At 40.2% G+C, this 16483-nt stretch overlaps 1 protein-coding gene across 1 annotated transcript in view; it reads left to right on the forward strand.

Annotated features, from left to right (window-relative positions):
- The window catches only part of HS2ST1 (heparan sulfate 2-O-sulfotransferase 1), a 100971-nt gene that overhangs the window by 19301 nt on the left and 65187 nt on the right, over positions 1 to 16483 (forward strand). The gene's annotated exons all lie outside the window — the stretch shown is intronic.

Raw genomic sequence — 16483 nt, forward strand, 5'->3', positions numbered from 1 at the left:
GCTACCTACCTTGCGAGGCAGGGGAAGGCGGGAGAAGGGAAGAAGACAGGGGTGGCATGGGGTGGGGGGAGAGATTTCCCGTGGATGCGGAGGTGTGGAAAGAGCCAGACGGCTTCAGCTCCCTCCAGAGAGCGAAAGCAATGTTCATTTACCGGAAAATTTCCCTGCGGGAAGTCGTGCGGAGGAGAAAAAAAAAGAAGAAGCTTGGAGCAGCGACTGGAACCGGAGCTCCCTTGATTAACAATTCTGAATTTTTTTCCCTTTCTTTTTTTACTCCCTTCCCACAGTTGATAATTAGGATCCGGTGCCTCCAGGGTCCTGTCGGCGGTGTAGGGGGAGGAATGATTAGATTTGGGGAGGAGGGCAAGGTTGGAAGGAAAAGGCACCCCTGGCTACTTTTCAGATTTTTTTTCCAGAGAGGAATATCATGCCTGGAAAGAGCAAAATGATAAGAAAATGGCGCCCTGCATAACTTCCTGCCCAAATGAGGAACGGCCGTTATCGAGAGGAGAGAGGCAACTGCAAACTGACAGGGCTGCAGTAGCAGAAGCGGCCATAGGGGGAGCTGAAGAGCAGGAATCTGTTGAGGCTTCTGAGATCAGAAATTTCTTCTCTGTCTGCCCAACAACAGAGCAACTGACAGTTACTGATCAGAGGCACAGAATGGCTCCAGAAGCAACCTTTATTCCCATGTCATCTGGTATCAGACCAGTTAAGACAGTTCCAGGTTAATATGCAGGCTATGTTAAATGAGGCAGTGAGACAGACCAGAGGTTCTCCCTCAGAGGTTTCTGCTTCCTCATCCAGATGCAGTAGGACACACAGGTCTGATCTTTCCCTGCATACAGAATCAGGTGTATACATTCCTGCTGTAAGCTCCCACTCCATCACATCTGACAGTGGCCAACTGATGGACAGAAACTATTCCGATGATGAGGGCCTCAATGAGGCTGACCAAGGCTCTATCCCTGGCTTGTTCCAGCCTGCCATCTTTAGATCTCTCCTCTTTAAGGCCAAAAAGGCCACAGGGCGAGGCTTAGTCCCTGAACCGCAGGAGCCTTCAGACCCCTCTGAAGACCCCAATGACTCACTGTTTTCTGAGAAAACAGTCACAGCAGATGTCATCCCTGCGCCAAAGATGTTTATCACAGTCATCCAAAGACAGTGGTTGTCCCTCGGGTCCGGTCCAAGCCCTTCCTCCTTATACAAGAAATTGTTTAATGTAGGGGGCAATCTTTCCAAGGCCCTGGAAGTGCCCGATGTTGATGCCCCAGTTGCGGACCTGCAAGCCAACACAGACATCCCTGGGGACTCACTGAAGGCTGAGGACAAGACGGCTGAGCAAACGTTGCAAAGAACACAACTGTCAGCAGCATGGGCAGTGAAAGCTTCCACAGCCGCATCTTTCTTCAACAGGGCCTCTCTCATCTAGCTCCAGGAACTACAGGAGAGAATTCCACTGGACGATGTCAGATCACACCTGCATGTGAACAAACTATTGGCAGCAGTAGAATTTTCAGCTGATGTGACACTGAGTGCTGCCAGATTTGCGTCCAGGGCAATAGGGGGAACAGTGACCTCTCGTCGCTTGCTCTGGCTAAAGCAATGGCAGGCTGATATGAGGCACAAGTGGAGGTTGGCCATGGCCCCATTAAAAGGGGATAAATTGTTTGGAGAGGCTCTGGACAAGGTCCTAGTGGACTCCAAGGACAAAGGGAAGGTTTTGCCATCCAAGTCCAGAAAAAGTGATTATAGACCAACTCCCTATGCCAGACGCTCCTATTATAGGACCCCCGAAACAGGAGGGGGATTCCCCAGAGGTCTTTCGCCCCCAGGCAGGAGCAAAGCCAGGACAGGACAGGTAGAAACCATCCTTTTAACAATAAGCGGCCCTTTCAAGCGGCTGGGGATCGTCCCTTCCGATGCCCCAGATAAAATGGAGACCAACCCTTCCATTGGAGGATGTCTGGCCTTATTTGCCAGGTGTTGGGAGGAAGTAACCACTGACACCTGGGTCCTGGAGACAGTCCGCTCCGGACTGTAGAATTCCTCTCTATGCCCTCGAGGTTTTTCATTCATTTCATTCTTTAGGAATACAGAGAGAAGGAAGCTAATGGAAACAGCTATTCAGCACCTGCTGGAGATTCAGGCTATTCAGCCGGTGCCTGAGGGTCAAGAAGGCATCGGATTCTATTCCATATTGTTTGTAATCCCAAAAGCCTTGGGGGGGATGGTGGGCAATTCTGGATTTGATGCGCCTTAACCACTGGGTGAAATAGAGGCGGTTCAAGATGCATTCACTCCAGTCCATCCTGGAGGGAATTAGGGAGGGGGACTTCCTTAACTCCATTGATTTAACGGAGGCCTATCTCCATGTCCTTATTATCCCTGCTCATCGACAATTCCTCAGGTTCTGCTACGATGGTAGGCACTACCAATACAGGGCCTTGCCCTTTGGACTTTCCTCAGCCCCCAGGTCATTCACTAAGCTGTTGGCAGCCCTGGCAGCCCACCTTAGGGCTATACCAGTTAGGGTCCAGTGTTATCTCAATGACATATTGGTCCAGTCATCTTCCCCATCTAGAGCTGTAGAAAATTTAGAGATCACCATTTAGGTGCTCGAAGAGCATGGCTTCTCTGTCAACGAGGCCAAAAGCCACTTGACTCCCACCAATACCTTACTCCATCTGGGAGCTGTTATAGATATTAATTCCTGCAAGGTGTCCTTATCCCAAGAACATCAGGAGAGTGTCAGGGAGTTAATTGGACAAGTGAAATCTAAACCTAGGGTATCCCTGGCTACGCTTTCTAAGCTCCTGGGGAAAATGATATCATGCATTAATATAGTGCCCTGGGCTAGAACTGCATGCCAGGTCACTCCAATGGTTCCTTCTACCTTATCAGAAGACAGGTAGGAGTTGTTCCCTCTTACAGGCCAGATTAACTCCATTGGTCCTTAAGTCTTTAAGATGCTGGTCATCTGAGGCGCTTTCCATGGGACTCCTATTCAAGGAATTGAACAGGTTAGTGCTGACCACAGATGCCAGTCTTCATGGCTGGGGTGCGCACATTCAATCCAGGGTGCTCCAAGGACAATGGTCCCAGGCAGATTTGGACCATAATATTAATTGGTTAGAGCTTCGAGTGGTCCATCTGGCTCTGAGACAATTAGAGGACTGGTCTCAGGTAAGGACATCCTAATCTTGACTGACAATGTGTCAGCCAAGGCATACATTAACTGCCAAGGTGGGATTCATTCAGGGCCTCTGATGCTGGAGGCAGAGCAGTTTGGTTTATGGGCAGAGAGACACCAGATGTTGCTCAGAGCTGAGCACATTGCAGGCGTGGCTAATGTTGAGGCGGACTGGCTTAACAGAGCCACCATTGATCATGCAGAGTGGCGTTTGCATCCTGATTTGTTTCAGGAGCTGTTGGAGTGCTTTGGATGCCCAGCAGTGGATCTCTTTGCTTCCCAGAACAACACGGAACTCCCGAGATTCTTCCAGGTTTGCGGTTCTGGGGGCGGAGGGAACAAAAGCCTTATGCAGCCCTTGGCCACGGGAGCTCCTGTATGCCTTTCCTCCTCTGCCTCTGACCCCAAGGGTCATCCAGAAATTGTTGGTGGAAAGAGCAGAGCTTATCCTTGTAGCCCTTTATTGGCCCAGGAGGCCATGGTTTGCAGACTTAGTAAACCTTTCCATTTCCAGACCTTGGAGGATACTGGAGGACTGAGTGTCGCTCAGCCAGAGGCCAATCTTGCATCCAGAGCCCCGGTGGCTTCACTTGGCCATCTGGAGATTGAGCGGGGATCTCTGATCTGGGACAATTATTCCTACAGAGTAATAAGAACTACCCAGGCCTCCAGGAGACCCCCACTAACCGCATCTATGATGCAACCTGGAAAGCTTTCAGCGCATGGTGTAAGTATGACATTGTCCCTTCTGGGGCCTCGATTGCCCATGAACTGGACTTCCTCCAAGAGGGCCTGGACAGAGGGCTTTCACCTAATACTCCGCGGAGGCAGGTTGCAGCCTTGTCCTCTGTTCTATCCTTGGGGTGAGTGGAATCTTTGTCTAGACATCCCACGGTCCACAGGTTTCTGAAGGGGGCTACAAACCTGAGACCTCCAGTGGTTCATCAATATCCAACATGGGACCTCTCTAAAGTACTGCAATCACTGACTGAGGCCCCATTTGAACCACTGAGGTCAATTCCCTTGCAGTTTTTGTCTTGTAAGGTAGCCTTTCTGGTAGTGATAACCTCTGCCAGAAGGATTTCGGACCTGGCAACCTTGCCTGTCAGGAAAGACTTTTGTGTGTTTCACACCAATCGAGTGGTGTTAAGACTAGATCCTTCGTTCATGCCAAAGGTGAACTCGTGGTTCCAGAGATCCCAAGAACTAATTTTACCTGACTTTTGTCCATATCCTGTGCACGCGTTAGAAAGATGATGGCATACTCTGGACGTTTGGAGGGCATTGAGGATTTACATCAAGAGGACATTGTCCTTCAGGAGGTCTGAATCCCTCTTTGTTTCCTTTCAACCTTCCACCATGGGCTACAAGGTAACTCCAACGACTGTGGGGAGATGGATAAGACTTTGCATATCCAAGGCCTACCAAACGCAGGGACTTACAGTTCCTCCAAGGATAACAGCGCATGCAACAAGAAGTGCGGCAACATCGATGGCGTGGGCCAGCCAGGCTTTTCTGGAGGAGGTTTGCAGCGTGGGTAGCTGGGCATCTCCTTCTCTGTTCATCAGGTACTATAAGCTGGACTCATTTGCTTCTGCTGAGGCAGCTTTTGGACAGAGGGTTCTGCAAAAGGTCCATTCTGTATAAGGGACTTTGACTGCACTAGGCTCACCTGTAGGACAGCTGGCTTTGGTATGTCTCAATCCTGAATGCTATCTCCACCACAATGGAGAAGGGTCATTGGTCCTAACCTGATACGACCTTTCTCTTTGTGTGGAGATAGCATTCAGTCCCACCCTTTCGTGGTGCGTTCCGAATGTAATGATGTGTATTATACTTATAGGAGAACATGTCAGTCTGTCACTATTCCTTCACGAATTTCTGGGGAGGTCCCTAGCAGCAGAGGGAGTGTCATCAAAGTTTTGACAGACTCAGTCCAATCACAGACAGAGACTGATCACCCAATCCTGAATGCTGTCTCCACACAAAGAGAAAGGTTAGGACCAACGACCCTTTCCATAAGCTTTAACAACCCTTATCGTTTTATTCATTATCTTTCGCTATTTGCCTAATTCTCAAAGCTTCAGCAAAACAACATGGCATGCCATGCCTTAATTTTACTTTTGGGCTGCTCTAGAATATCCTAAGGCACATGATATCTCAATCCCTGGCTTATACAGTAAATGCATTATTTTGCACAGTTCAGCAAATACTGTATGGGGCAAAGTGAAATCTTTTTTGAACTATAGCTGCTGAGCAAGCAACTTGCTTCTTTGTTTTCTTTGTATATCTGGGTCACTTTAATGTGATTGTAATCCAATATAAAATCCATATGGAGAAGAACATAATATTTTACAAAGTATTTGATTAATATATGTAATTTGTTACCAGCAGTTACGGTAATTGCAGCTGGTTTGAATGATTTGAAAGGAGCTTAGACACATTCATGGAAGATCAGGTTATCAGTAGCTACTAATATTGATGATCATTTACTACCTCTTACATCATAGAGTAGTATATTAAATATAAATTATTGAGATTCAACAGTGAAAGAGAAACAGTTACTTTCCAGTTCATGTTGGTGAGTTTATGGAATACCTCTAATCACATGCTAGAATGCTGAACTAAATGGGCCTGTGGTCTGACTTAGTTGTTCTTTGTACATTCTAATCTTATTTTAATGAATGTCCTCAATTTATGACAGCAGTTGAGATTGGGACTTCCAGCAGTTAACTCAGTGAATCATCATGTGGCTGCACCCAATTTTATAATTTGAACAATGTGAACGTTTTATTTTATGTATAGTAGATTTACTCAACCTGTCTCTTACAATATTTATCTAAAAAGTTTTTTTCTCACCTAATAATTACCTTTGATGCAGGGAAGGGGGGGTGTCTCCTTATATTTACAGAAAAGAGTGGTACTGCTATTTTTAAAGAGTGCTTCCTCCTTATTGTTGGTGAAGACTGGAAAAATAAGTATAGACTCCATGGAAAGGATTACATGAATTAAGTGATGCCATAAACATCTTTATCCTAGTGCCTGAAAGCGATGAGAATCTGGATGGATGACGCCAGGCTTTAGCTGAACTCTGGCCAGATTGATTGACTCTTTTGGAGTCTACTGATTTCAGAAGTATATCATCTTTGGTACTGAATGGGGTGGGACTACCCCAGAAAGTGTACAATCTCCTAGAGCCTCATTTCCTGCTTGAAGAGCAAATGATGACTGTAGCCAGAAGGGCCTTTGCACAACTTCATGTGGTGCACCAGTTGTGTTTGTTTTTGCATCGGCAGGCGCCGATCATGGTCACGTGGAACTGCCCTTGAAGAGTATCTGCAAGCTTCAGCTGGTGCAGAATACAGCGTTGCAGACTGTGTTCTCCTAAAACAGATCATGTTACCCCTTTGCAAGTTGTGCTGGTTGCCAGTTTGTTTCTCCAATTCAAGGGGTTGCCTTTAAGCTTTAAAACCATTCATGGCATGGGACCAGGTTATCAGAGAGACCGCCTCTTTCCAATTACATTTGTCCATCCCATTAGAACTGGCTGACAGGGCATCCTTCAGATGTCCTCTGCTAGGGATTTACCCCTGGCAGGTCCTGGGAACAAGGACCTCTCTGCTATGGTGGCCACCTATAGATCCATCCCTGTTCATTCTGGAAGTTATCCTGGCTATGTCACTAGACCCCAAGCTCCCAGAGAATGAAGGTATGGGTGGATGGCTCCTCTATCACTGAGGTGGACACCATCATTTCTCTGCCTGGCATTTGTATATAGTTAACTTTTAATAATGATTATTTATATATGTGTTTTTTATCTAGTTGCTGTGAATTGTCCAGCGTCACTTTTCATGAGATGGGTGGCCATAGAAATTTGATTAATTAATAAATACAGTAAATTAAAAAATATTACTTATAGGGCCTTCCCCAGAAGTGGGACTCTACCAGTTTGGACCAGTTCTAGAGCACCAGTTGTTAGGATTCTGCACAGTTCAGAGAACTGGCAAATAATGCCCCTGGATGGCCCCGCCCATTTCCACCCACCCCTCCCCTCCCTGCCCAGTCAGTCCTTATTGCAGATGCGCAACATTGCAGGCATGCCTGACATCACTGACTGCGTTCTTCCCCACCCAGTCACTCCTTAAGGTATTTCTTTTTTCCCCCTCCCGATAATCAGCTGTTCTGGGATTCCTTCGCTGTCTTACTGCTTTGCCCAGGAGGCTTCCCTGAGGCCCAGGAAGGCAAAAACTGGAGGAAGGGCGCAGCACCCCCTGCCCCCTTCATTTTTTGCCTTCCTGGGCCCCAGGGAAACTTCCTGAGAGCAAAATCGCCTCCCCAGGAGGCTTCCCTGAGGCCCAGAAGGCCCAAAAAATGGGGGAATGGGGTGCTACAAAAAAGCCACGCCCACCCAGTCACATGGCCATGCTCACCCAGCCATTCCCACAGAACCGGTTGTTATAAAATTTGAATCCCACCTCTGGCCTTTCTTATTTCTGCCTAATTCTAGATATTCATGCTATACATTATGGAGGGCAAGCAGTGTAGTCCAGTTCAAAATGGTTAAAAGATATGTTCTGAACAGCAGCAGTGAGATCCCCGCTTCCCAAACTGCTGGTGACATTGAGTCTTCAAAAATATTTATGCTTTCACCTTAAATTCAGGGTCACCAAGTTTTAAATAAATGTAGTAATTTGTCTGCATATAAAATGAAGATATAATGTTCATTAAACGTTTGATTATTAATTGTACATTTTTACATTAGAAATAAACTGCATGTGGAATATTCACTTGGAAAAAGTGCATTTGCTTACTTATACCTGGCTTACTTGCCCCCAGAGGCAAGTAAGTAATCTCTACATGTAGTAATCTCTACATGACATGCTCTTTGAATAGTTTGAAAATTACAACCAATGCAAGAAAAAAAAAAGCAATAGCTAGGATGTTTTCTGTAGTTGTTGAAGCCATGTTGTATTGGTATTGTTTTTTCCAATTTGATTTCAGGCCCAATAAAAGAAGAAACTGTAGATGGCTTGGGTTAAGGCTAGCTAAAATAGAGATGTTTTTGTAGATGTGCTTTTTATTGTTAAGGAAAGCAACAATGATTAACTGAGATAATACATGACCTTTTCATCGGCAATATCCCAGTTTGGGGCTAATCTTATTTTTATTGCTTGTATAGGTGTTTTTATTTTAATGAGCTTGTAAATGTTTGGAAACATATCACGTTTCCTAAAGCTTCTTGTGGATTTATTGTCTCTGATTTATTCATATTCTGTTTTATAGTACTCTTCCACTTCGGCAGCTTACAGATTGAAACACAATGCATAAATATTTCTGTGAATAATATTAGAAATGACTTTCACAGACTGTTCTAAAACTGTAAAATAAAGTATGTTGAGATGGTTTGAGACCAAGAATTTGTGTTTGGACGAGCTGATAAGCTGCTTAAAAGTAATCAGACAAGACACATCATGTATAATGGGCACAAAGAGGTAAGGTGTGGACCTAGTGTAAATTAGATGGTTTAGTAATCTAAACTAAATTTAGATTTTCTTTAATTTCACTTTACAATTATTTCTTTTACCCATCATCTTCCTTTTTCTTTCTTTTGCATTATTTATTTATTAGATTTTTATCCCACATTTATTACTTTATAGATGATTCAAAATATGAACATACATAATATTCTTCCTCTGCCTATTTTCTTCAGAACAGCCCTGTAAATTGGGCTGGGCTGAGAGAGAGATTGACTGGCCCAAAGTATCAAGTTTTGTGCGTAAGGCAGGACTAGAACTCACAGTCTCCTGGTTTCTGGGGCAGCACCTTAACCACTACACCAAATTCAAATGGTTTTCATCCTGAAAGAGAATGGTGTAATGGGTACATGTCATACATCTGTACAATATTTCTAACCCTCCAATCATAATAGGCCATTTGAAACAGGGAAGTGTTTTATATATGTTTTCCTTTTTTACTATTCATTTTTATAATTTGCCAAATAATTGCACTGCCATTTTTCATATGGGTAATTTTCCTAGAAATACTTCCAAAAGCATAGAATTACTGTATAAAATATATTTACTGGGATTCAGTTCGTTTTCTTTCTGTTCAAGTACTGATTACTGAAATAAAATAAATGTAGCTAAATGAGTACTTTGAAATCTTAGTATGAGATTATTTAAATGTGCATCTTAATATTGTTAGTATATGTGGTACTCCATATAGTGGATAGATACTTTATATATATATGTGTGGTATTTCCCTATAGTAACTTCGGAACGTGTTTAATTTCAAGTTCAAACCAGAGCTGAAGAGGGTTGAATTAGAAGACCTCCAAGGTCTCTTTTGATGCTATGATTTTGTTATTTTTTTTATGCTTATAAAAAGATTCTGCTTTGCTCACAAAATGAAAGATGTACTATTTCTGGGTTTCCTTCTAAAGGCAAAGAAAATTAAATGTAAATTGCATTTACTTGTGGAAGATACTGTCATATTTACATAAAATCACATTTACCAAGAGGGAAATGCAACATAATGATTTCATAATTTATAATCAATTCACTTTGATTATATTTTGTCTCTTGATGTAATTTAGTAAATAGGATTCAGATAAGTATGATGTTCTTGACTTAATGTAATTTATGCAGTTTTTAGAATTTCAGAGGACTGGGTCTAAAAAAATCTGTTTTGTGTTTTAGATTAATGGCTGTTTTATTGAGAAGCTATTTGTCATTGCTTAAAAGTGGGCCATCTGGAAATCAGTTTAAAACTGGAAATAATGTCAAATTGATTTTTTTATAAAGCATCCCCATTACTTCAATTCCATTATTCAGCATTTTTAGTTTAAATTTACTGTAACAGTTGGCTATGGTGCAGGTTCTAGTACGGGAAGCACAAAAGTTTATAAATAATTTCTTATATAATAGAGTATCTGAATAGTTGGGAAGATATTTGGCATTTGTAAATTTATTGGTGTCAAGCTGTTTATACAGTCTTGTAAATGTTTTTTACTTTCTTAATTTAAGTCAAAGAAGAGAATAGATGCAACTGATATTACTTCAGTATTGAATGAAATTGCTTTGTGGAATTAGTATCATAATACAATATATTCTGTTTTTTCCACTCTTCTATCCAAAACTTACATTAAGAGATCTCTAGTACAACCTTCCCCAAGTGCTGAAGTATATTGCCCAGAATGCTCAGTTTCCACCCCCTAGTATCTGAACTCCTGACTAAAATTAATTATTGTAAAACATGATCAGGTGATCAATTGGAGAAAGGTTGTTTAGTGATTGGAAATAAAATTGGATATGTGGCACATCATATGGATATCAATAGAACTATGGTTGTCTTCTGGTTTAGTTTTTTTAAAGATTTTTTTAAAATCCCAGTTTTATTATTATATAAGTAACTCAAGGTGTCAAATATTCATTATATTCCTTCTTTCTATTTTCCTACAAACAACAATCTTATGAAGTGGATTGGGGCTGAGAGAGAGTGACTGGCCCAAAGTCACCCAATTGGCTGCTTATGAGAAGTACCCAGCAGTACACAAAGCAACGTTTCTAACCTTTCTTTTTTGGTAATAAGAGGCTTTATTAAGCTAAAAAAAATTTCTGGACAATTTGAATGCTACTAGCTATAAAGCTTGCCAGGTAATAAATACAATATGATTAATTAATTAATTGATTGGTTCAATTTATATAGCTGCCCATAGCAACTGCATGATTCTGGCCAGCGTACAGCAATTTAAAAATTACAAAAACAATTAAAACATATTAAGAAAAGTATAAAACCAATACAATTAAATTTAGTATATGATAAAGGAAAACAAGAAAAATCAACTTATACATAGCAAACTGAAACTGTAAATACAATATTAAATTGTTTGTTTTTAGGTAGAATGGAAATAATTTGTTGGTTTATTTCCTTAAATGAGGTTAAAATGACCTTATTTAAATTCCGTAATATAATTGTTTTTAAAAGCATCTTCCATTTTGAAGAAATTTAGGAACTCAGTACAAGGAGCTCTTTATAGTGTATTAGAAAATAAAAATTCTGCCTAACAATCTTTATTTTATTGCTTGACTGTTAACCTTTACAGTGAACATATTGACTTAGACTGGCGTACCATATAATGTACTTTCAAAGTCGTTATTAGCAGTGACTATATATAAAACCCATTGGCTTGTAAAATACTGCTATATATTCCTGGATGACAGATGTACTCAATCGTTCATTAATAGAAATAGCAATCTTAAAGATGGCCTAATGGACATTGCTTTTAAAAAACACTGATTTTGTTCTGCACTTAGTATTATTATATTATTTCAAATGGAAACTGCTTGAATAACTGACCCTCAAGCCAGTTTAGAAATGACAGAGAACATTTTAGAAAGCAACTCTCCATGGTTCAGCTATTGGATTGTAGTTTAAATGTTCTGTTATTAAATTCAATTTATTATTGAACTTACCTGCAAAATACTTCACTTGTGTAGACTAAGATTAATATTAAATTCTATCTTAGAACTTCCGTTAATGTCAATAGTGATGGCAAACTGGAATCTATACACTGTCTTGTTTTACAGGATAGACATTAGTATTTAAGGCATTATTTTACTATTATAGCATTTGTCTGATTTGTTTAAAGGAACTGTTTTGCTGAATCTCTGCAGATGTTGTATGGCAACTTATGTGTTTCATTGCTGCAGGTTTTCTTTTTAAATAATGCTGATGGTTTGTAATATGAAATGGAAAACAAAATATCAAGAGCTCAATAACTTTGGTGGGAAATTTAAGGACTCATCCACAGAGCCTGCAAGTCATGAAGATACTCTACTTACTATTTTTAAAAGACATACTCTCACATTGGACCCTTAATTGCATTGCCTGTCCAAAGTGCATGAAAGTATTGTTTTATTCATAATGCCAACAGAAGAATTACTTTGTAGATGAGCATGGAAAATAAAACTGTGGATAACATAGTCTGGCTTGTAATCTATCCTACTTTAGTTGAGTGGCAGACCTGCTATGAGTATTCTTCCTTCTATCCAGTTCATTCTTGATTTGATTACTGGCGAAGCTGTAACCTCAGCCTTTTATTTTGATGAAAGGAGGGTGACATGATTCCAATATCTCAGGGGTTTCCAAGAAGAGAGAGTCAATCTATTCTGCAAAGCACCCAAAGGCAGGACAAGAAGCAACAAATGGAAACTAATCAAGAAGAGAAGCAACCTAGAACTAAGAAATTTCCTGACAGTGAGAACAATTAATCAGTGAAACAACTTGCCTCCAGAAGTTGGGAATGCTTCAGCACTGGAAGTTTTTAAGAAGAGAATGGACAACCACTTATCTGAAATGGTATAGGGCTTCCTACCTGAGCAGGGAGGTGGACTAGAAGACCTCCAAGGTCCCTTCCAACTCTGTTATTCTGTTCCTTCCATAGTCCTGCTCTTCCTTTAAGATGGGTAGGCAAAACAGTCAAATAACTCCCCTGAAAAGCTGTTGCTTGTACAATACCATGAAGAGAAGTTGGCTTGGTTGCATTTATCAATTATGAATAGCCCTTGACTTGACTTACAACCACAATTGAGTCCAAATTTGTTGTTGCTAAGTGAAACATTTATTAGTGAGTTTTACCCCATTCTACAACCTTTCTTGCCACAGTTATTAAATAAATCATTGCAGTTAGGTTAGTAACATGATTATTAAATGAATCTGGCTTCCCCATAGACTTAGCTTGTCAGAAGGTTGCAAAAGGTGATTACATGACCCCGGGACATTACAACCGTCATAAAAATAAGTCAGTCGCCAAGTACCTGAATTTTGATACTGCAACCATCGTGTGAAAAATGGTCATAAATCACTTTTTTCAGTGCTGCTGTAACTTTGAACGGTCATTACATGAACTGTTGTAAGTTGGGGGCTACCTATACAGGGTGAAACTTAAAAGAGTGAGAAGCTGTTACATGGGAGGAGCTCAGTGCTTCTGGATTATCTGACAGCACTTTTTTCCTCCCTACCTTCTCTAGCAGTCTGTTTGATTGGGAATATGTGTCGGTTGTTAATGCAGGACTAATCTTTTAGTGTGGCTGTATGAGTGTAGGTGCTTCAATGAATCTCTTTTCGATTTGAGGAAGAAAAAGGACCAGCCTGCAAAGGAAGAGAGGAGGATTGCGGGTAATTGGTTTGACGTGGAAGTGTCTTGTTGAAGGATCTTTAGGAGTTGAATTGGCAGAAACCTGGGGTGGTTTTCAATATTTGAATTAGAGGAACAAGCAGAAAGGGGCTAGTAGGAACTTGGTAGAAGAGAGAAAAGCCATCCCACGCTAACACAACTATGACTTGGAAGTACATATTTTTGGTTTGTAGAGCAGCCAAGGGTTTCATTAAGTCATTTATCAGTTTTGTCTCAGAAGACGAAAAGAATAACTTTGACAATTGATAGTCTATTGTTATTCAACAAAATCAGACCATATTAACTTTCTAAGCTCAACAGAACTGATAAAAAAAGTCTGCAGAGGTTTTCTACCAATTCACCTTTATTTCTTCTGTCTCAAAGATGCTTTTCAAAAGGCAGCTAGACTTTCTTAGTTATTTTCTTTGAAAATGTTTTGCTTCTCATCCATGAACCTTTTTCAGTTAGGACAAAACTTCTTGGATGAGAAGTGAAATGTTTTCAAGGAAAAAACTAAGGGAGTCCAGTTGACTTTTGAAAAGCACCTTTGAGACAACCATGACCTGGATGATTGAGAATCTGCATAGACTGTGTTTCTTTTCTTTTTAAAGTAGAACTGCAGGCAATTCTACTCTCTTAATAGAGATTTTTAATTAAATCCTTCTCTTCACCAAATGCTAGATTGCTAAATCTCAGAATTTTGGCACAGGTTAATTATATAACTCCGAGTACGAGAGCTTTTCTTAAATTTAGAATTTCTAACAATCTAAAAATGATTGCTTTCCATAGGCCTGAAATTTTTCTGAATTTGAACTCTGGTGAGGATGTAGATATACTAGCCACACTTAGAAGCCTTGGGAAATAGCTGCCTGCCCTTTACCTGGGCAAATTTTCACAGAGCTGTTTATCACCCTAGCACAAAACAATGCTTGTAGGTTTTGGTCAGAACTTTGCCATCAACAAACCCTTTCCGTCTGTTGCTGAGGCATACTTAGGGTCTTCCTTTTCTCTTCTTCCATGTAATAGAGACAGATTGGGTGGTCAATTTGTAACCACTCCTTCCTACGCAATTCTGCATGTTTTCTGCAGTGAAGGAAAACTTATAGCATAAAAGGGAGAAAGGGGTAAAATTGACCAGGTTGGGTCAGGTTGGATTGTGGAAGCTTTGAAATCTTTTAAGAAGTTGTAACCTTATCAATGCTGATCACTCAAGAACCTTTAAAAAAATGCAGTTTATAATTATCAGCCCTGACTTACATGTTAGAGCTTGCATGCCCAGGTGTCCCACTCTTGTGTTCAAGGCAGTGATTCATGACAGTACTGAAAATATGGAAAATGATAAAGGAAACCACCATTCATTGCCCTGAAACTACATGAAACTGCATTGAAGTATGTGCGAGGAAACATTTTGAAAGACTTGTCAAAATATGGAGGAACTGCTTTTCCAGAATCAACCTAGAATATTGAATAGGCTCCACCTCTTTCTGAATATAGAAGATCTCTGATAACATTTTATGTAAAAAAACGCAACTGTTTCAGTCTTAGAGATTTTTTAGCTATGCTTCTAAATGATGTAGTTTGAGGCAGATTATGTTAAAGTGGATCCTTTTGCTTTGATCTAGGTAAGAAGGCTGTTTTTTAATCACCTTGGGTTTGATCATATTGAGATAGTGTTACATTTGGAAGAGCAATTACATGTTAATGTTTTCATTATACAGATGTTTTTGAGATACTAGACATTAGTGCAGAAATTATATGATTATCAAATTGTGATTTAATTCTACCAAGAAGCAAAATCTAATTGTGTCACCAGAAAGCAAGCATACTTCTTTGCAGCTAGATATGTGAGTAAATAAATTTTTGTATATTTAATTCATTATATGTACTCATTAATCTAATTCATGAGAGGTCATTATGCATCCTTGCATAAATCAGTATCCCAAGGTATCATGGAAATAATGTATTATCTTTAATAAAAACACCCAAAATGAAACAAATTAAATTGGCTTGGTATGGAAATTTGCCATTTGAATTTTGTAACAAAACTTGCATAGTCTCAAAATGTGCTAATTTATTTCTGTGACATGATGTGGTATGTGTTTTGTTTAGTTTTGGCTTAGTAAAATGTATTCGTTCAGTCTCTATAGCATGTGTTTCCTAAGCATCATCAGTAATTGGCACGGTGGAATTGGATACAGCACCTTCCATATGCGGATCAGGACTATTCTTCAATGGGAACCAATTTAACTGGTATACGTATTCTCCCAAGGAAAATAGTAACATTAGCTCAAAGTATAATAATGATTCCAATGAAAAGACATCAGGTTCCATCCATCAAGGGAGAGATGGTTGTCAAGGCAACATCTGAATTATTGTTATATTTTTATTGGCTTTTTAAAAGGCCACTCTACTCCAAGAAGACTCTCAGTGGTATACAATAAATCTAATATTGTTAAAAACACAGCTAAAAGCATACTACTGCCCATATCAAATTATACTTCCTTATGTGCAAGAAGAACTCAACAGGGGCTCCATAGACATTAATTTCTCTATAGGGTAGTTTTTACATCAAATCCAAACTTTGGACCATCAGTGGTCTATAGAAATCCACCAAGTAGCCCACCGTGACCTTCTAAGTTAATTAGCAGTCAGCTGGCCAAAATTGTCTTAGCCCTGTCTCTTTATATTCAGGTTGGTCAGCAAGGTTGCAGAAATGGATCTGTGTATATGTGATAGTACAAGTAGCAATATGAGTTCAAAATCTTAGAAAATGAACAATATTAATCAGTTCTCAATTCTAGTTATTGATTGTGAGTCTGTGTACACTGCAAAGTGGAACTGTGGTGAATTTCTTTGAAGAACCTTTTTGACTAGCTCATGCATGTGAAGTTCTTACCATGGCCTGAGATTTATAAAATAAGTGATAATACCCTTTAATTTAAGGGTAGAAAATTTAAAGGACCTTTAAAAATGGAGAGGATGGGAAGGCATATACAAATACATCATAATTACTGAGCAAGGAATCTCACATGCTTTTAAATATAAAAACACGAGAAGTTTTATTTAATTGAATGGCCATTGTATTTTTTAAGCATTTATTTACTGGTGCATGA

This window comes from Pseudonaja textilis, chromosome 3 (genome assembly GCF_049901715.1).
Source record: "Pseudonaja textilis isolate UNSWEBS1 chromosome 3, rPseTex1.2, whole genome shotgun sequence".
NCBI lineage: Eukaryota > Metazoa > Chordata > Lepidosauria > Squamata > Elapidae > Pseudonaja > Pseudonaja textilis.